We start from the raw sequence: 22,644 nt of genomic DNA, 5'->3' as shown, positions 1-22,644 counted from the left end.
TGATAATCCCAATGTGTCGAGAAAGTTTGCAGATATTGCAATGTCCTTTCAATACATTGAGAGGCTCTCATTTGAGGCTTCTTCTGGCAATGACCATCTTTTATTTCCCTGTCTGCAAATGCTTCAAAAAGTTCATATTGGGGAAATGAATTTGTTCCTGTGAAATTTTCATCATTTCTTTGAAGAAATGCAACATCCAGTTCTTCGAAAAGATCAGGAATTCGTAGAGAATTTACAAACCTTCCAACCTTTTCAGTCATGTTTATTTCATCCAGATCCAGCATTTTAGTAGAAGTATAAACAACAAAAGAAAAGTCTATACCTCCTATAATCTGGTAATAGTTCAAAGTTTTCAAAACCATAATCATGGATTCAGTGAAATCTTTAGTCTAGTAATCATCAAGAGTCTTAAAATAAAGTTTCACCTTCAGATTGGGTAGAGGATATACCTTTACTAGTTCCTCATCTAAACCCAATAAAACACCAACACTTTTGGACTGCCAGGCTTGAGATCTTTGTATCCATTGATCTCTTATAATTATTAGCCCAACAATCTTTTTAATCTCGTCAACCAAATCACCAAGAACCAATTCAAGAATCTGAAATCTTTTTACATATGTTTCAAAATTATCATCTACAGAGGTTTTACCAGGAATAACAAAAATATCAGTTCTTTGGTTGTGAATATGAACCTTATTCATATCTCTGGTAAGGGAGTCGGCTAAATAGTTTGAAATACCTGGAACCCATTCAACATCAAAATCATAGATTTGAAACCATATCTGCCATGCCAATAGTCTTCCTCTTGTGAGTTGTTTTGATATTTTTGCTGATAAGAAATACTTGAAATTCATTGAGTCTGTTCTTATCAAAAACTTGACATGGGCTAAATATAATTCAAATTTTTTTATGCCATTGAAAATGGCAAGAGTTTCTTTTTCCGTTGGAAAATAATTTTTCTGGTGAATCAAAAATTCTCCAGATGCATATGCACATAAAATTTCTTCTCCCATATCCTCCTTTATTTCAAAAAGGATGGCTGCCCAAAAGTTATCGGATGCATCAGTTTGAAGAATAAGAAATCCATTACCTGGCAGTTTGAGCTCTGGGAGATGTTTGCATTCAGCTTTTAATAATTGAACTGCTTCTATGGCTTTTGGTGACCATCTAGAATTCAAATGTCGTCTAATTGGAACAGTTTTTTCTGACAATCTAGGAATGTATTTATGCACATAATTTAGGATTCCTAGAAATCACTGAATCATTTTAGTATCTTGTAACTAATCATGGAATTCACATAGATTGGTCAAAACATGAGGTTGCATCTGAATTTTACCATTTATAATATGGATACCCAAAAAGTCAATACTATCTTGAAACAGAATCATTTTCTTTTCAGATAAAACAATACCGCGATTTTGTGCTTCTTCAAGGAATATCTGTAAATGCCTCAGATGTGATTCGAGATTCTGACTGTGAATCAAAATGTCATCAATATATAAAACAATGAAATCATATTTACCCAAAATATAGTCTATCCGCCACTGAAAGAAAGCTGCAGCATTCTTCATACCAAATGGAACTACTTTCCATTGGTAAAAACCTGCAGGACATGTAAAAGCAGTTTTGGGACGATCTTCTTCTTTGATTTTTATTTGGTAATAACCAGATTTCATGTCAAACTTACTGAAGATCTTATCGTTCTGGGTTTTCTGCATAATTGTTTCCTGACGGGGCAGAGGATAATTGAAGCTCTTTGTGATTGCATTTAGTGGCTTATAGTTCATTACCATTCGAGCTTTTCCTGTGACAATTTTAGAGTGATTTCTTACTGGGAAAGCAGAACAGGAATAATGAGAAGTGTTGGGTTCAATCAGCTTGAGACTTAATAGTTCTTTAATCTGCTTTTTTATTTCCTTTTCATCTGTTGGAGTGCAAGGTATAAGTTTTCCTTTAACCCCATTGTCATACAGAGTGAATATTTCCTGTTGGGGACTCTCTACATTCCAGAATGCTTGAGGATTTTCAAAACAGCTTTTCAACAATTCATCATAAATAGCCATTTGTTCAGGAGACCAATCGGGATTTCTATTTGCTTTTTGTTTAGGTTCTATCTGACTCCTTTCTTCATATATCTACAATACTTCTTGCCAATTATGGGAATTATTCTGTGGTATTTTCATACCAGCCTTTTTTTGGCTATGTTCTTTTCTGGCTTCTGAATTATCCAAAGTCAATATTGGAACTGAAATTTCTTTCTTTTTTATGTTTAGAATGACTTTGTATTCACTAATTGTAATAGGCAACACAGAATTAATAAACAACATTCCAAGGAATAAACTTGCAGAGGCATCATAGTGGGTGAGATTGACGGAGCCACCAATGGTCTCGGAAATCAGAATATTTTGTAGAAGCTTCCATAATCCTTTGAATAAGGATGGGTGAGCTAAATTATTAGAGCCTCCTATATCAATGAATGCATCCACAGTGATCCATTCTCCTTTGACTAGTACTTCAACAGGAATATAGAGAAGATTGTTGGTTTTAACAATATTTTTGAGGAAAGAACTGTCATCTAAATTAACAGATGTGGGAACAGACAAAGATGATGATGATTGAGAAACTGTCTTTGGGTAAGGGCAAAAAGAATTCAACGTGGATTGTGGAGGCAAAGAATTTAAAACAGGCTGTGAACTCTTAGTACCTTGATCTGTAGATAGAGAGGGAACAATAGAAACAGTATCATCTGAAATATATTCAGATGTATCATCAGTGTAGTCATCTAAGCTAAACTCATCACTGAAATGCAAGTCGATTTCATTGTCTGGTTCAAAACAATCATAACATATATTCATTTTCTGGCATGTGTCGGGAATTGACTCAGTATATGATAGGGAAGCATCAGTTAGTATATATACATCTGATACTTCATCTTGAGAATCAACTATAGACCAATTATCTACAAAATCATCAATTTCTATGCAGGCTTTCAGCTTGTTAGAAGAGTTTTTTGGACATTTTCTGGCGAAATGACCTTCTTGCTTGCAAATGAAACATGCATTGTCTCTTTTTGGTTGCCGATTCTTTTTTAAATATTTAAATTTTTGGAATGACCTTCTAGGATTGGCTACTCGCTTGGGCTTGAATTTTCCATATCTTTTAGATTTTCTCTTTTTAAATGGTGTCCATGGTAATACAGAATGACAAACATTAAGCCCAAGAGAAAAGTCTTGAGCTTGCTTCTACCAAAAAAGATATTTAACTTTTTCTTGACACTGAAATAAAAGATCTATCCAATAAGTCTGTTCAATCTTTTTCCATTGAACTTCTAGATCTTTCATAATCAAATCACCTAGATTACCAGGCAATTTTGACAAGAACAAAATCTTCTGAGTAGAATCATTATTAAGATTAGCTTTATAGACCTTGGCCATATAATCACTGCCAAACTAATCTAAAAACTTTAAATCCTTCAATTCCATTCTTCTTAGATCTGTTATAATCTATTTCTTTTCATTTGCTGGTTCAGGGACAAATTGAGTTTTAAGTAGCAATTCTAAGGTAGCTAATCCTGCAGTGGCTACATGCATTCTTTCTTCTTCTAATGGTCCCATCCACCAGTCGTATACAATTCCGACCATTCTTTTTTTAGCTAAGGCAAAAATAGAGATATTATCTAATCTAGAGACAACTTGCATTTGATATAGTGCACCAATCCAAACTCTGATAGATTCAGCTGGATATGTGGATTTTTCTAAATCTAAAACATATCTAGTAGAATTGGCTACAAACAAGTCTTCTTCAATACTTGGATACTTTGGCCCTTCACGGAAAACATGAGCTTTTTGGAGAGATGGCAAAATAAAAGAGGGAAATTTAGAGGCAACATTTTCCAAAGTGGCTATCTCACTTTTTGGTTTTTTGAAAATTTATTGATTTTACTGGCTCTAGTCTTTGTTTAGCTTGGGCGCTAGATTCAGCTTCACTTCCTTCTTGCTTTTCATTTATGTCCCAATAATTAGGAGTATCCATTGAAATAGAAAATTTTGGAGCCTTTGATTCTCTCATTTTCTTTTCTTTTTTCTTTTTCTCTTTTGCTTCTCTTCTATATTTTCCTTCTTGGTGTTCATCATGGAGAAGCTTAAGATTAGTTAGAATTAACTCAGTCTGGGATCCTAAATCATCCAGAACTTCTTCAGCATGTGCACACCATGTAGTAAGGTAATTACATATTTGATAGGTATTATCTAGGTCAATGGTGTTTAATCCATTATGCTCTATCAAAGGAGTGCAATCAGCTTGTGTTGTTGGCTGCTTTGACATACAAGAGGTGGTGCAGAATTTTGTCTTGGGAGGCCATTTCCCACCTTTCAGAAAACTATGATTTGCATATTGCCATTTGTCAATAGGAGGAAACTGGGTGTGAGAGATACGATGCATCTTATTTACGGCAAGAAAAAGTTTAGATTCAGGTATATACAGTTCAGTTGAAGAAAACTGAGGTTTAGAAAGATGAACTTCTTCGACTGGAGGAAGATCAACGCTTCTAGAAGAAGAAGCTTCAGTAGAAGGTACAGGGATTACATAACGACGAGGCCTAACAATGGCTCGAGGAATCTCTAGTTTTTGAGGAATAAGCTTGACTTGACCATTATTGAGAGAGATTCTGTTGAGTTTTGACTTAGGCTTTCGATCATCTGCAATTGAATTATATTGAAAATACCAGTTGCTAGGCAATTCAGTTTGATCATATAGGACACCTACAACTTGAGCATTAGAAAGACCAACAATAACACAGTCTTTTAAAACAGGTTGTTTAAGTTTAGGGTGGGCTATGTTTGTTAACTAAAAAGAAGTTTGAACCAATGTAGAAATATAACCACTACCTTCAATCATTTGAAGACCTTGAACTCCAACCAGGAGTTTCCAACAATCCTTAAGATGGACATCAGCCAAGTTGATTGAATAATCAGGAAATATTGTACCATATTGATAGCCTGTAGATAGATTTCCCATAATGGTTCCTATCCTTGCATGGTCATAAGTTTGGTGACGAGTATCAAAGACTTTAGCAATGCAGGGAGTATTTAATCCATGTTGGAAAAGAGGAGCAAGACCAATTCTAATACCACCAAAATGAAGATAGGAATACTTCTGGTCTTTAACATATAGTCGAAATTTCTTGATCTCATCATCAGAAAATAAATTCGAATCGACTATTTGGACCATTGGACCAGAAATTTTTATAGTTACTTCAACTTCCTTCAGAAAAGATTTTCTTTTAAAAGCATAAGACAAGGGCACTTTATAGACATCAGTAGCATGGAGAGCAGGAGGATTCCAACTCTCAGGATTTTCAATAGCCTCATGAGGTTCAGTAGATTCTAAGTCAGATTCAATAGCTCTAGAAGAGACTTCAGTTATGATTTTGCGATCAATAGAAGAGAAAGAGCGTAACAGATTTGCCATGTTTACAAACTATACCAGAGATTGACTAAAGCAGCGTTTATCTACTCAGCAATTGTAGAACAAGAGCTTTTCGAAGGCTTCCTGGCTGGCTTTAGACTCTGTCTGTAGTTTATAACTTAGGACCAGAACTAGGCTCTGATACCAATTAAGATGATGGACTCAGTAACTTACTTGAATATCTGAAGAATAGCTAAAATTCCTCACACCATCCACCATGGGCACGAGAAATACAAGGACACACACGACTCCTTCGATCTTCAACTCGCTTTACAATCTCGACTTAAGGTGATCTTGGAACAAACTGTCCTCAGACAGGCGGCCGAGCGGGCTCAAAATTAATTCAAATAAATATGTTACATACCAAGTTATGCCTTAGAGTAGAGCTTTTTAATCTCTGGTCTCTTAAAGCACAAAATACAAACACTCTTTCACGCTCACACACTCACTCGCACACTACACACACTTATTTATAAATTATAAAAGCATATGAGAATTATTGAAGGTCCTGTCAGACATTACGAGTCCAGATGGTGTCTGTTCAATATTCTCGAGTACAATAATTAAAAGAAAATACACTACCAAGGTCCTTTCGGACTTCGGTCACTATAATGTTTGGGGTCAGGTTCATCTGCTTTTGATGAGGATGAGGGAAGCTTTTGTTTTGACCATGATTGATTTAACCATTCCAAATATTCTGTTTCCCATGCGTGGTTGTGTTGCTTCTAAGCATCTTTGTACAAGTCTACGAAAATGGTTTCTTTTTCATCGGATACCTTCTCTTTTCCTTTTGTTGTAGCTGCTTTTTCTATTGTCGAAACTATAGAAGATTCTCCCTTAGTAGTGCCTTTGATGATTGTCCTGTATCAAACTTTATCATGTCGGTTGTAACATAGAGATTCTTTTGTGGAAAGATATATTTATCATCAACTTTTGTGCACTGGTTAACATAAGCCATTGGATCTATCTCTATGTCAAGGAAGGAATCCTTTTTTCTTTTACGGAATTCAGGCATTGTTTGCATTGACAATTCGACTCCATACTCATTAAAAATATGCTCCTAGGCCCTTTCGAGTGAGTTTTCTTCTAGCCTTTATTTTCGAAAGAATAATACATTCTCATCACTCATTTGATATGACGATATGGCTTTATGTTTGATGGAAAAACAACTCTCAATAGACTTTCAAAGGAATATATTCATTAAGGAAAAATTTGGGACATTAATCTCTAACAGGAAAAATTTTAGGTGCTAATATTCATTGTTGGGCTAATTTTTCATGCTTTTTCCAAAAAAAAAAGATTCACCAATTTCCATTTTTTTCTAAAATTATTGACCGAGATTTTATAGTACACCATTATTTTACTTTAAAAATTACCGCAATATCATATTGACTAATATAAATCATTGGAAATCTAAATATTTCTACAAAAATATCACCAATTTTTTTATAATTTGCACATTAGAAGTGAGTACGATTCACCAAAATTTCTAAACTTAAATATAATTTCCATTCTTAAAATTTTCCCATCCCTAAGCACAAAACCTATTTATAACCTATTCCTTAATTCAATATATGAACTTCTTCATGTTTTATTAATATTAAATATGGTGGGATGTATCCCATTACCATCCCATACATCAAGGAAAAATATGATAATACCCTCCAACTATCATTTCACACTTATTATGGCCTCCATTGATTCTAATGAGTGCTCCCATACATTGTTATTGATGTGATATTATAAGGATGTTTATCAATTCAATAAGAATGGTTTCATTTTGGAGAGCTTTATTCTAGATTGTAGCACTAGTGCAACATTTAAGTTCATATATGAGGACCCCATCTAAGCTCAGGTCCTAAAAACTATCCACATATGAGCACATTCAAATTTCTTGATTGGGCAGCGGTGCCGTGATATATTTGGTTATCACGTCAGTTTGTTCCCGTGAAGGTCCACAGTTTAGATGACTCTGCGTGGCGCCATTGGATTCTTAACAGTTCTCCACTTGTCTCTTCAATTTCGTCTCATTCGTCCAATCAGTGTTGTTCTACTCTTCTTTTGAGGATATTACGTGATTCAACAAAATACATGCTCGTCCTGTAGTTCCTGCAGCAAAGTGCATTTCGTTTTCAACCATATCCAAGGACCATGAAATTCAATTCTTATTTTGATTTTATCGCGACTTTGACAGTGACAGGATTTTATGAACAGTAGTAGTGTAGTGTTGTGAGTTAGTAATAATTTGTTTATAGTATTAAAATGATTGGTTGGAATAAAAAATTTGAATATTTTATAATTTAAATATTTTAAATATATTTAAAAATACTGAGTCATAAAATATAAAATTATAATTATAAAATATAAAAAATTTGAATTGTTTTTGGATTAAAAGTAAAAATCATTAAAATATTGATCAAAAAATACATTTAGAATCAAAAGGTTTTTTTTCTGGCAGAGTACTAAGTTTATGTTCACTTTTGAATATATATTTATAAATTAATATATAAATTCAAGAATATGAATTTTAATTTTTTTAGAAATCTTTTTGTTTGTTTTTAAATATAAAGATCTATTTAATTGAAAAGAAACCTTTATCTTTACTAATGGAAGAAGCCATCTATAGATGGTAAATATTAACTCAAATGTTGGTAGAATAGTTTGAGGGGCCTTATCTTTAAAGGAAAGTAGAATCAACACCACGTATGGATTGAAGAAAATCTACCAAGATTTTTTAGGGTCGATATGATAATCATTATTCTTAAGTAGATATAAGTAGAGGGAGTAATTTTTGAATTTAATTTAAATATTTTTCATATTCTAAATCTATTAAATATTGAAAAAGATTAGAACTATCCAAGTAGGGTGCGAGTGATGTGTCCAGATTGGTGCTGCCCGTGATAGAGATTATAATGGATCCTGCCACCCCCACCACACTCCACTATTCAAATTGATGAGGATGCAACCACCTGCATGATTAAGGTAGTGGTGGCTCAACGTTATCTACTATAACGGTAATTCATGGAAAGAGAGCGGCATTTGTAGGTTTAGTATAGCTGATCCGAAAGTTGTTTCCATCCTCGCTATGGTACATTTCCACACTTCCAAAAATGATAACACATTGAAACATATTCATGGGATGTCGACCCTCATTGCAATCCATAGGTAGGGGATTTATGTGGTCATGTTTTAGATTGAGTATCTGGGAGGTCTATGATGTATGGGAGGTTTATATGTGGTCATAGACATTATGTGGTCATGTTTTAGATTGAGTATTTGGGAGGTCTATGATGTATGAAATGTTTGGTATTTTGGTTCTCTTTTTCACATTTTTATTTTTCTTTTTAATTCTAATATTTTTGTGTTATTTTTCTACTAAGTTTTGGTTTTTATGACATAGCCCCCATAAATCCTAGGATCCTACTTAGGACATGTTGGTCTCTTTTATTTCGGTCGATGCTAAGTCAGTATGCCAAAAGGGAGATCAGGGTGTAAGGGATGATGTGGTGGTAGAGGTCCTTATTTCTCTTATCGGCATGAGGATACTTAGAAAGCTACCATGGGAATAGATTCCTCAAATAACTATGAGTATATTTTCACATATCTCGAAACAAAAAATATGAAATGACTATAGATTTATATTGGCATATCAGATTGTGGTTAGGAAAATTTTGTATGAAGCCAGCAAAGAAGTATTTCTACAAATTGGTGAGGTCATGCTCCAATTCCAAGAAATCAATTTCACTCTTCATGAATCTTCTTCTCAAGCCTCTATAAACCTTATAGCATACGAAGACCCTAGACTACTCCTCATGCTACTTTTCATGTTTTAGATTGATATTTTGATGTTCAATAATGCCTTTTTTTTTATTTATCAAAATTTATATGGTTCAATAGAGATAGGCATCATAGGCGAGGTCACGCTCCAACTCGAAGAAATCAATTTCACTCTTCATGAATCTTCTTCTCAAGCCCCTATAAACCTTATAGCATAAGGAGATCCTAGACCACTCCTCATTCTACTTTTCATGTTTTAGATTGATATTTTAATGTTCAATAATGCCTTTTTCTTTTTTTAATCAAAATTTATATGGTTTGATAGAGATAGACATCATAAGAAAATATAAATTTTTAAATACTTTTGATGTTATAAATATATATTAACTTTTTTACTAATTTTGATATTAATAATTTAGCTTCAATTTTATAGGGTAATAATTTTAATTTTTTCATTAATTTCTCAATTTTCATCAATAAAAAAACATAACTTATATTTTTACCATGTTTCCTAAATAACTAACCAGAAAAATTTACAATATTATATATTTTAATATTTCTAAATTAATTAATGGAAAAACTAACATAGAATAATCATAACGGCAATAATTAAAAAAAGATAAAAATATTATGCACAAACTTTATCCAAATTATTATTTTTCTTTATTTTATGTTTTTTCATAAATAATAAAAACACAGTACAGACTATTCATTGTTTAACTAATTTATGCCAAATTATTATTATTATTATTATTTATGGGTTTTATGTTATCTCGTTATATAATAAGTTACCACAGAAGTTGAGTAATTATATATATATATATATATATATATATATATATATATATATATATATATATATATATATATTTATTTATTTTTTATTGTTTTTGTCAATATTTTTGAATTTTTTCTTTTTTCTAGATAAACTTTAAATTCTTATTATTATTATATAAAAAAATTTCTAGTACTAATATCCATATATAAATGAGCCACATAATTTAATAATGAAAATATATGTATAATAATCTTTAATAATTAATGTCAATTTTTTCTTTACTTTTCTAACCCTGAGGAACTTAGCATCCTCCCTAAATAGTTGTAAAGGTTTGGGGGATTATGCCTTGTCCTCCTAGACTTAAATTAGGCTTACTATAAGGTATTTAACTTTCAAATTAACATATGTATACTACTTCATAATAATTTCAGTCATAAATATACAAATTAAAATCATGAGCAAAGAATTGTATAAGCTAAAAATAATATTATACTAAACAAAACACAAATAATAACTTTGCATTTCATAACACTACTAAATACTTATCTTCTAGGAATATAATCTAACAACCAACTATAGAAGAACATTTAGGGTCTTTGTTGCACTATATCTCTATACAACAAATGTTATGTTGAGGTGAGGTTATGAATATACAAGGATGAAATCTTCCTCAGGATGACACAAATTTTATTCTCAAAACCAAATTACCAAGTTCACAATCAATATTTACACCTAAAATAATTCTAAACCATATTCCTCTTCCCCATCATCAAAATCCAAGGAATGGAGCCCCCTTATCTACTTAGTAGTTCCTCAAGTTATTTCACCCCCTTCTAGCATTCCTAGGATTCCAAGAAATTATTAGCTATGGCTAATTTTATTTTTAATAGTTTGTAGTGTAACACAAACTCCTAATAGTTTTAAATCTCTATTAGTTCGAACAACACCCAAACATTCAAACTCTTTGCATGGGAAAGCTTATAACTTAAATTTACACGGCATGAAGGGGCCACATATCCATATGGGCATTGGTGTTCCTTCGTCGTACACTAACCACCATGTCTTAATAAAACAATTATTAATTATTTAATAATCAAGGGATATAATTAAGGATGCATGGAATTTTAGTTAAGTCACTTACTAGGGTCCTTTCCCCTTAGCCTACTTAAGGCCCCTTATCATTCTTGTCTCGTGGAGCTGTAGCCCCTAATTCTTTGTCCATATACAATATAACATATTACATTGTTTGACATTTATCCATTCATTATATACACATATGATATTGAACTAAGTGAAAAAACTAAGGTATTACAACAAGGTTTAAAGTTATTATAACGATATACTCATAACAACTCAATATGCTATTTTCAAAAATCAAAGCCAAAGATTGAGGAAAACACTCTTCCTCTCAACCACCCAACCTAAACTTAATTAACATTAAATATTAAAATTTATATTACAATAACTTAAAATAATTTTTGAATATTAAAATAATTATTTTATTTTAATTCATATAAAAGTTCAACCAAGGATTTTGTAGTTTGGAAGTCTATTTTATATATTGAAAAATGTCTCATTTTATGTAAGTTCAATAGAGGAGAGAGTGATAAAATGCGGGTGGGGAGAGATTGAGGTGACAGAGAGGCATGAAGAGATAGAGAGATAGAGAAAAGGAGAGAATGAGAGAGATAGAGAAAATGAGAGAATGAGAGACATGGAATGGGATCTATTTTTTTAATCCGTAGGTAATTTTTGTCCTATATTTGTCTTGATAAAATAAATTAGATCTGAATTTATTTAACCATAGAAATAAGTACTTTTAAACATGCAACAATCACAAATATAGATGAAAAAATTATAGTCAAAACTTAAATACAATAGTTATACCCTCAAATCACAATTCATTGATGATTACACCCTCGGATCATATATTCAGTTAAATATTCCAAGCTTATAGGGAAACCTCCAAAAGCTTCCATACTACAATATACACAAAAAACTGGGATGCTTATTGAGATAAATCTACCTACTGGTCAACTAAGAATATGCTTTCCTTAACTACTCTATAATATTATATAGACTACACTTTGGCATTTTTTTTGACCTTTTATCATGCTCTAAACCTTCTCAACTATCTCTTTAACCTTCTTTTCGTATGAAATGTGTGATCTCAATCTCTCCCATCTCATTCTATTTATGCTATGAGAGAGATAACTAATATCTCCCAAATCTTAGGAACTAATCTCCTTAATATATCAACCAACTTATCTCAACAACAAGGTGTATGACTAATATTAGATCAAATCTCACTCACTATTACTCTAGAATCTCTAGAACTATGAGAATATATGAAATTTGACTTTGACTTTGACTTATTTAAGTGTAACTACAAGATATCATTTCTTGATTTTACTAAGTAGTCACTAGAATTTTCCTCAAACTCATAGCATATTCACACCTAACATGTGCAAGAAGCTCCTGCTTGAGAGACAAAGAGAAAGAGATGAGGAAGGGGAGAAAGGGGTGGGGGTAGAGTAGTTGGGGGGGAGAGACAGTCAGGGAGAGAGAGTAAGGGGGACAAAGATAATGAGGAAGGGAGAGAGAAAAGGAGGGAGGTAGGGGGAGAGAGAGTTAAGGAGAGAGAGAGAGGAGGGGGAGAGAGTGAAAGAGAGATATACATATAGAGAGGGGTATACATAAAAGGAGTGAGGGAAGAATCCTAAGGGTGGGATTTAGAGCAAAGGAGAGAGTGGACGAGGTGGGCTATTGTGTGATAGAGATAGAGAAGGAAAGAGAGTGGGGGGAGATAGAGATAGCGAGAGAAAGTTGGGGACGGGGAGAGAGAGTGAAGTAGGGATGGGGTAGCAGGGGAGAGAGGAAAGAATAGAGGAGGGGAGAGGGTAGAGGTGGGAGAGAGCGAGATAGAACCATGTGGAAGTGTAAGATAGAGGAAGGGGGTGGCGTGCACGGGGGCTTCACTAGGGGGCAATACCATACCATGCACATTCACATCGGGGGATATATATTGAGGAAAAAATAACATAATATATTGAGCATATAATAGGGGGTAAAGGGTTTTTATATTGATAGGTATAAAAAAATCAAGCTCAAAGTTAATGAGAAAATATAAGGGGGTATAAAAAATGTGAATGAAAAAATGGATAACTGCAATATCTAGTGAAAGTAGGGGTTTTTAAATTGGTAGGGTATACTGGGTTCATATTGGTAGGGGGTTAAATAATGCAATTTTTAGAGGTATTTTCCATTATGTAGTCAAATTAATGGTATTTTTTAATATGCCATGAACACATGAGCTATGTGAGAGGTTCATTGAGTGAACCCCCTGTGGTGGCGTGGAAGAGAGAAAGACAGAGAGATGGGTAAAGAAAGAGATAGAACTATGGGGAAGTGTAAGATAGAGGAAGGGGGTGGGGTAGAAGAGAGAAAGAGAAAAAAATGGGTAAAGAAAAAGTTGAGAGTGGAGGAGAAAATAAAGAAAACAAAAATATATAAGGTAAAAGTACCTCAAACTATCCCGCCAAATTAATAGATTATTGTTTTGAACTACAACTACCCTTTTGAAGGAAATTGATTACAATATATTACGTATAATTTATATAAAGTAATATATTTTTAAAATAAAACTATGGGGTTCGATGAGTTATTAGGATCCCAATCCATATGACAAACTAAAATTTCGAATGCACTTGCTCACTTTCATAATTTGATTGATAGGATTACAAGCCAGTCAATGTTGAAAAGAACGAAAGAACAAATTTTAGGTAGGTCTAAGTAATTGGTGGACCTTCTCACCTTCTTCTCAATAGACACTCACTGAGTGAAATCTGTGATACTGTTTGACAGAATTTCTTGACCAATCAGCCTACAGAACCAGGAGCACTCCAACTAGGCTAAATCTATAACTCTTATCTTAAATGCTCTCTACACACAATGTCTTGTTCTCCATAGGTTAATGCATTCAGATTTCTTGATTGGCAAGCGGTGCCGTGATATGTTTGGTAATCACGTCAGTTTATTCCCTTGAAAGTCTACAGTTTACGTCTTTGTGGTGCCATTGGGTTTTCTTTCGTGTTTTACCTGATCTCTGTGGTGCAGAATGGACTGATATGGATTCTTACCAGTTCTCCTGTCGTCTCTTCTATTTCCTTTCATCTGCCCATATCTGTCGGATTGTTGAGCGTTTTGTCTGCTCTACTTTTTAGGATATTACGTGCTTCATCGAAATACAACCTCGTCCAGTAATTCCTGCAACACAGTATATATCGTTTTCAACCATTTGTAAGTACCATGGAATTCAATCCTATTTGATTTTCTCGTGTTATTTTGACATAGACAGGATTCCACTAATAGTTCTATGTATATTTCGTTTTCAACCATTTGTAAGTACCATGGAATTCAATCCTATTTGATTTTCTCGTGTTATTTTGACATAGACAGGATTCCACTAATAGTTCTATCATGCTTTTTCTTTTAGTTGGATGATTTGTACACAATTTGGAAATCTTCCTTTTTCTCCCGAGCACGGGGACGAATCTTTTCCAGATAGTTCTCACTGAAGTCCCCATATCCATGGGGCAGGTTAAGGGAGGTTTCTCACATTGATCTAGTGATCGGCGCGCACTGTGGAACTCCGTTAGTTCTCGTGAACCCTTAATCAAGATTTACTCGGACACAAATCAAAGGACATGATAACAAACACAACTTTGATTTGACTTCACCTACAAATCTCATACTTTATTACGTATTGCCACGGGGTTCTCCACATCCCAAGGTTAAAAGGGATTGTATTCCTTTCTTTCTCTATAGCTTTAATCGTTTCAACATTCCAAAAGGATTCAGCTAAAAAAAGAGATAGAGATGGGGGTAGTTTTATCCACAGTAGCAGCAAGGAAAGAATCTTCTTCATTAGATCGACAATCAATTTGGTATTAATTTGAAAAATATATAAAAATTAGAAAATATAAAAAAATTAATCATAAATTAAAAAATAAATATTTATATTTATATTGCAAAATACATGTGAAATCACACTCCATGTCGGGGGCCTATATGCTTTTGATCCAAAATTAAGGGCTTTGAGTTTTGAACTGATCTCATATTTATAAATTAAAAAACAACTTTTTTTTAATTTAAAATAATTGTTTTGGTTCATTTAAAATATAAAGACTTGCCTAAGTACCGAGGAAGAACATCTAACTTGCATTGTGAATCAATTTTTATTGAAGATAAAAGTTACCTATAAATAGAGGACACTAATATGGTTGAAGCCAACTTAATATTATAGATTGAAGCAAACCTAATAAGATATAATGGTGGATAAAGGGATCTCATCCATAGGTAGAAGGAAAAATAATTAAATTTAGTATTTTTTTTTATAAGTTAAAACACTAACGGCCCATGACAAATAGTTTAATAAGTTTATCTACTTTTTGGATGATAAATTAAAAATCGGCGAGGATGAAATTGCATGTGATCATGATGATGATGGTGACTTAACATTTTGTGTTATAATGGTCATTCATAGTATTGGAGCAACACTCACGGGTTTGGTACAAGTGATTGATAAGTTTTATTTCCACATTTTTGGAAATGATACCACACTACAACATAATTATGGGACCTCGACCCTAGTTGGACTCCACACAAAAGGGATTTATGTGCCTGGTTTTATATTTACTCTCTTGAAGGTTTACACCATATGGTATGTTTGATCTCTTAGATAAACTTTCCATAATTGTTTTCTTCGAGTTCTTATCTTCTCTGTTATTTTGATAATGGGTTTTGGCTTTGTTCATGATCTAGCTTCCATCAACCTTAGGATCCTCTTCATTGCTTGGAACACATTGACATGTTTCCCTTTGGTTTGTTCTATTCATTATGTTGCAAGGGAGGTAGACATGCAACGAACAACATGGTGGTAGAGGCCCTTTTGGCAATCCTATCCAGGAGGCTACCTAGAAAGCTGTTAATGTCTATTGGGAATAGAATCTCTTGAATATCCATGAGCATATTTTGAAAACAGAGGAACAAATCACACTAGATAGAGATTCAAAGTGTGATTAGGGCATTCATAAGGAAATTGGTAATTAGGCCTAATCTAAGAATTTACAGAGCATAAGATACAAAATATTGGAAAACTATGTAGTTATAATGGCATATCAAGACTATGGTGAGAATTTTTTTATAGGATAGAGATGAAGCCAAGGAGGAGGTATTAATGCAAATGGATGAGGTCATGCTCTAGCTTAAAGAAATTAATTCTAAGCTTTTTGCTTCCTCTTCTCAATCCCCCAACAATACTGTTGTATCACTTGAAAGCCTCCAAATAACTGCTAATGCTACTTTTCATGTTTTAGATTGGCATTTTAATGTTCAAGCATGTAGATTTTTTTTTTTTTTTTTAAATCAAAATTATTCACTCCCATAGAGCTAGACATCATATTATGACTATTAAGAGTTTAACTAAAATGTATACGACAATACTTTATTGCATGAGCATTTTTGTGCTCAACCTCAATGTGTAAATCCTTTCGTGTTCAACCTTCAGTCTACACTTGTTCCTTTTAAATTAAAAATAAAACATTCTCTAAATTAAATACTATAAAAACTGGAAACAAATATAAATATTATGTTTTTCACTAAAATCATTGTAAAACAACAATAATCTCATTGACGTATAATTTCTTTTGTGCTCAACACCTAGCTACTAAGTGTTCCTTTTGAATTAAAAACACAATATTCTCTAAATAAAAAATAATGTCACTTACAATAAAAAATGAAAACTAATGAAAAAAATATTCATATTTAGTTAGTTTTAATTAAATACATTATAGAACATCAATAATCTCACTCTCACAAACCAGCCCAATATAGTTGTCAAAAAATTTCACTTTTAGAATCAACCATAAATAAAAAATTTCAATCACCATACAAACTAAAATTATTTTCTATCAATTTTAAATAGATATACAACAAGTAAAAAATACATTTTCACTTTTGAGTGCGACGAAAATATAATTCTTAAAATTTTTAAAAATATTTCAATATAGATGTTCAATAAAATCTTTAAATATCCATATTAACTAACATATTTCAAGATCAATTTCATATATATATATATATATATATATATATATATATATATATATATGAGAGACTAAAGGAAAAAAGTATTTTAATTTTGATCATAATGAGATATTTCAATACACAAAAACAAAAATAAAATAAGAAATAATTAAAAGTAAAAGAAAATCAATTACCTCCTAGGAGGAAGGGGATGTGGCATTGATTCAATTTTTAATATAAATTTGATATGTGGTATTAAAAAATTATTAATTATAAGATTAAAATTTAATGTGCGTATTTCAATATCCAGGATTAAGTAATATTGGCATGTATTTAGAGACATGTTAAGAATAAAAAAAATAATATGCACAACGTGGTTCATTAAAAAAATATTTTGATTTGCATGTCAACTATGTATATACTATATATTGTCTTAAAAAATGTATATATTATGTAAAACAATTGAAAAAAAAATTAGTTAAAACATCTCAAGTAATTTCAGTATTCTACATTTTAGCCCTTAAAGTAATAAAGATTTGTTAGAATTGCAATTCAGGTTTCTAGAAGGATTTTGAAAATGTTGAATCTATGTTGGCATTAAAAAATACACTTTAAACATTAAAAAATTACACAAAATGTGTGTTTATCTATCTTAACCACACATTTATCAAATTTGAACAAAGTTCATATATCTCAAAATATAAAAATAAAATCAAGTTACAGACTCTAAAATAAATTTACCTTAGTTAAAATAAATATATACTTGTATATTTTCTATTGATAAAAAAATCCTTAAGCACTTTTTCTTATTTTAAAATTAAAATTTGTTAATAAAAATATAGTAATTAAATTGCAAACTTAAAGCATATGTGCAGATTTATAATAATTTCAATTACTAATATACAAATTAAAAGCTTGCTCAAAGGATTGCATAAAGTAAAAATAATACTATACAAATCAAAATACACAATTTCTATATCATAACATAATAATTTCAATTACTAATATACAAATTAAAATGGCGAGCAAAAGATTACATAAAGTAGAAATAACACTATACAAATCAAAATGCACAATTTCTATATCATAACATAACTAAATATGTATATTTTTAGGAAAATTATGCAACAATTAGTTATAAAAGGAAAACACTCTACCTAATCATAGTCTTTGTCCCCCTATTATTCTCTTGTCAAGTTAAACGCTATGAATCAACAATGGTGAACTCTTAGGGTGACTAGTTCTAATTCCCTTCTCACAACCTATTACCAAGTTCACAATCAATATTTATATCTACAACAATTCCCAACCATAGCCTTATTCCCTATCAACTTTCCAACTCAAAAAAATGGTATCTTGATCTCTGATTATTAATCCCTCATGCTCATAGCCCTTCCATGTGGTGCTCCGACATAGGTTGTCTAGGAAATCTCATTGCTGTAATTCTAAATATAAATACAAATATAAATATAAATATAAATATAAATATAAATATAAATATATATATATATATATATATATATATTTATTTATTTATTTATTTATTTAATAATAATGATTATCATTTGTACGTCGATAAGTATCGCATAATTTGCTATTATATCCTTTCATAATTAATTTACAATATGCTTATGGTAGTTTACTCAAAAATAAGCTTCATAGTTACCACATTGAATGATAATTTGTAAGGTAATATTAATACCCAAATATTCAAACCGTCTCCCAAACCCATCATGAAAGTATAACTTAAATTTGAATGGCACGAACGTTAAGTAACTTAAATTTGAATGGCACGAACGTTAAGTCACTTATTAAGGCCTACTCCCCTTCTCCTACTTAATGCCCCTCGGCTTTCCTCTCTTATGGATTTATAGATCCCAATTCCTTTGTCCATATACAATATTACATATTATATTGTTCGACGATTTAGCCATTTATTATATACATATATGATAGTGAATTAAGAAGTAAAAAAAAAACTTATAAGAAATTTAAAAGTTATTATAATAATATATTCATTAAAAATTTAATATTTTATTGAAAAAATTAATTTTAAATAAAAAAACATTTTCTCACCCTTTAAAATAAACATAATTAACATTAAATATTCACATTACTCAAAACAATTTCCATCTATATATCTATATAATTTTCATTTCATTCATATGAAAGCCTAATTTTCACAAACTTGAATGAGACGAGAAATTCTTAACCTAACCCTTTTTATATTGAATCTAGGTGGGAAGTTCCACTAAGGATTCAACACTATGTAACACATTTTACATGTTAATTAGTCAGAAAATGAAATTTTTAAGGTTTAATTTATTTTCTTTTTAATTTTCGATGCGTGAAAAAATTGTTTTCATAAGTAATGACTATAATAAAAAATTGTTACAACCAATATTTTTATTTTTTATTTGGAAAGAGTTCAAGAGAGTTTTTTAAAAAAAATTGTCTAGTTCACGCAGAAGATGATGGTAAAACAAAACTAGTAATGGGATGTGAGGGAATAGACATGGACATCTTGAAAAGGCTAATGCATTCCCACTTATATGGTTTTGATGCTCATTGAATAAGCACACACTTGGTAATTGAGATTTTTTAGGAGCATGTATGTGTACCCGTTCTTAATGTGCACATCCTTAGGAATGACATCTATGTTTTTTTTTGTTAAGTGGGGATATGTTTAAGAATGCTTGCATATTTTTAGGAGCATGTATGTGTACCCGTTCTTAATGTGCACATCTTTAGGAATGACATATATGTTTTTTTTGTTAAGTGGGGATATGTTTAAGAATGCTTGCATATTTATAAGTAAGTGTATTTGCATGTTATTAAGAATTTAATTTTTTTTTGGGACTCTCGTAAAAATTTTGGTTAGAGTTTTTATTTTTAACCTTAAATAATGGGGTCATCCATGCCATATTTTGATTATTAGAAATGTTGAGAGGAGGGCGAATTAATATTTTACTTATAATTAGTTAATTTTTCTTTTATGAAGCATTAGTTAACTTCAACATTAGATGAAAACCATAAAACAATAGTGAAAAAAAAGAAAAGATAGTAGACAACATTTTTAGGTTGAAATTCTCTATAATAATTTTATAATTTTAAATTTCTCTATAATAATTTTATGAGTACATCAATGCTTCAAATCCAACTCAAAAGGAAGCCCCAACTCCCTAGTACTCTAGAGAAACATCCAATTTTCAAGCTCTAATTAGGAATACGCTCCAACACTACTACAAGCTTCAACTTGCCTTAATGCCACCCTACCACCTTGAAGTATGTATTAGAGACGATGACCCACTTATAATGATTTACAACAAAACTTTACTGCTATTGTGCTTCAGATTGACAATGAAATCCCTTGCAACAATAAAACCCTTAATACAAAAAAAAAAATTACTCAAAAAAATTACTTCTTCCATTAATGATCATGAAACCCTTACAGTTATGAATCAAGACTTCTTTAACCACTGTGTGAAAGAAAAATAATGATAAAATCCTTACTGCTCGCTATCAATGATGTATTTACTGCTGCAAGATGATAATAAGACTACTAATAACGAAACCATTACTGTTGTACTTCTTTAGATGAACAACAGGACTCCATGTGCCCTTTCAAACTGCTCTAATACACTGTACAATTCAATTTCAAATCCAATCATCTTTTTACCACTGCAAAAAGGTCATGATGATGAAACCGTTACTATTTACCAGCTACATCTAATCCTTACTTACTACAGGAATAGGACACTGTTGATAAGTCAAATTCCTTTGATAATTGCAAGGATGTAATGATGATTCCTTCAACTTATTTACTGTTGTCAAGATATATCTCGATGCCTCTACCTATAGATGTTTTCCTTCATTGTTATAGTCTAGAATACAACAGTCAATCCTACCAACCTTAGTTGATAAACTTCATGAAACTTCTCATAATACTCTTGTGACATACAATGTTATACATAACTATATCTTTTATATATCTTTTTATCCTTAGATGGTGCCCATAGGTATAAATTCCATTAAGTAACCAAACTTCAAGCAAATTCATTGACTAATTTATAATCCAGAACGAGGTTAAAACCACAGTAACAACACTTGAAGAATCAACAAGTCAACATGCCAAAAATTTCAGAAATAAGGCCACATGTTTACATCCACAGCAGAACTAATGAGCATTGAGACAATTCCACACATGTAATGGCACTTGAAGTTTCAATATGTGCATTGTTTACATCCACAACAAAAGTTACAAGCATTGACAAAATTCCACACGCTGTAACGGCACTTTAAGTTTCAATACGTCCACAACAAAAGCCACAAGAATTGAGAAAATTCTACACACTATATTGAAACTTGAAGTTTCAATATGTTGACATGTTTATGTCTACAACAGAAGTCCCGCACTGCAATTACACTAGAAGATTCAACATGTCCACAAGGAGAAGGGTTCAGGAATGAGACCACAAGTTTATGCCTATACCACAGGAAACTATGAATGCAGAGGGTCGCAGGTTCTATGAAAATAATACTCAAATTATCCTTGATTCCTCACTACTCTTGGAATATACATAAAAATCCACACAAATACTTCGAAGAGTGAGTTTTTAGCAAAATACTCTCACATGATCTACACAAGATTTTTTATTATAATATGCGTGAAAATTTGGACCTCTCATTCAATATTCAAAAGATGCCAAGGTTCTGAACTACGCATCTTCAGAGGTGGCCGCAAAGCATATAAGAGAATTTGAAGACGGCCTACATAGAATTCATACACCAAAAAAAACCCTCAAACCCTCAAACCATCAACCCAACACATCTTCACTTTTCAAGACTAATTCAAGCCTCTCTTAAGATTTGGCTCTTCTCCACAAGGCTAAAGACAATTTCAAAGAGAGAGAAATTCCCTGATTTTCACTTTTGGAGAGAAAGTAAGTTCATTTATATAGAGCTAATGGACTTTTATGTGAGGTAGACGACTTAATGTTTGTAGGGAAAATAAAAATTTTGAATTTCAAATTTAATGGAGCCAAAACGTATTTGATGAGGTCGATTAGCAATTGAGAGCAGTTTGAATTTTGAAACTCATTTTTTTTTGTGCGGTAAACCTTGATACCTTCAATATAAATTTTTAATCAAATTTTTTATGCCCTCAACAAAATATCAAGAAAATATCTTGGCCAAGAATTACTTAATTTATTCTTAAAAACAAGATCACTTTCATGATCTTTTCAAATCATGAGTTGCCACATTAACCTTTTGAATTGGGGATTTTCACCACGAAATTTTATTTTCATCTTTGAGCACGCATATCTGTGAAACTGTGAAGGTGTAATATCCCTCTTAGCAATAGTATTTTTTGGTTAGATTGATTTATGGCAGAAAGGACATAGAAAAATATATGTCTACATATATATTTGAATAATTGTAAAAGGATAATTACTAATAAATAAATAGGAGGTATGTATTTGGGATTGAGACATTTAGAAATGTGATGCTTATTATGCCTTCATAATAAGATTCTA

The sequence above is a fragment of the Pinus tabuliformis genome, chromosome 2_2 (assembly GCF_031772625.1).
Source record: "Pinus tabuliformis cultivar Carrire ecotype Pingquan chromosome 2_2, CPIR1, whole genome shotgun sequence".
NCBI lineage: Eukaryota > Viridiplantae > Streptophyta > Pinopsida > Pinales > Pinaceae > Pinus > Pinus tabuliformis.
The sequence above is the reverse complement of the archived record's forward strand: the minus strand, read 5'-3'. Positions refer to the sequence as shown.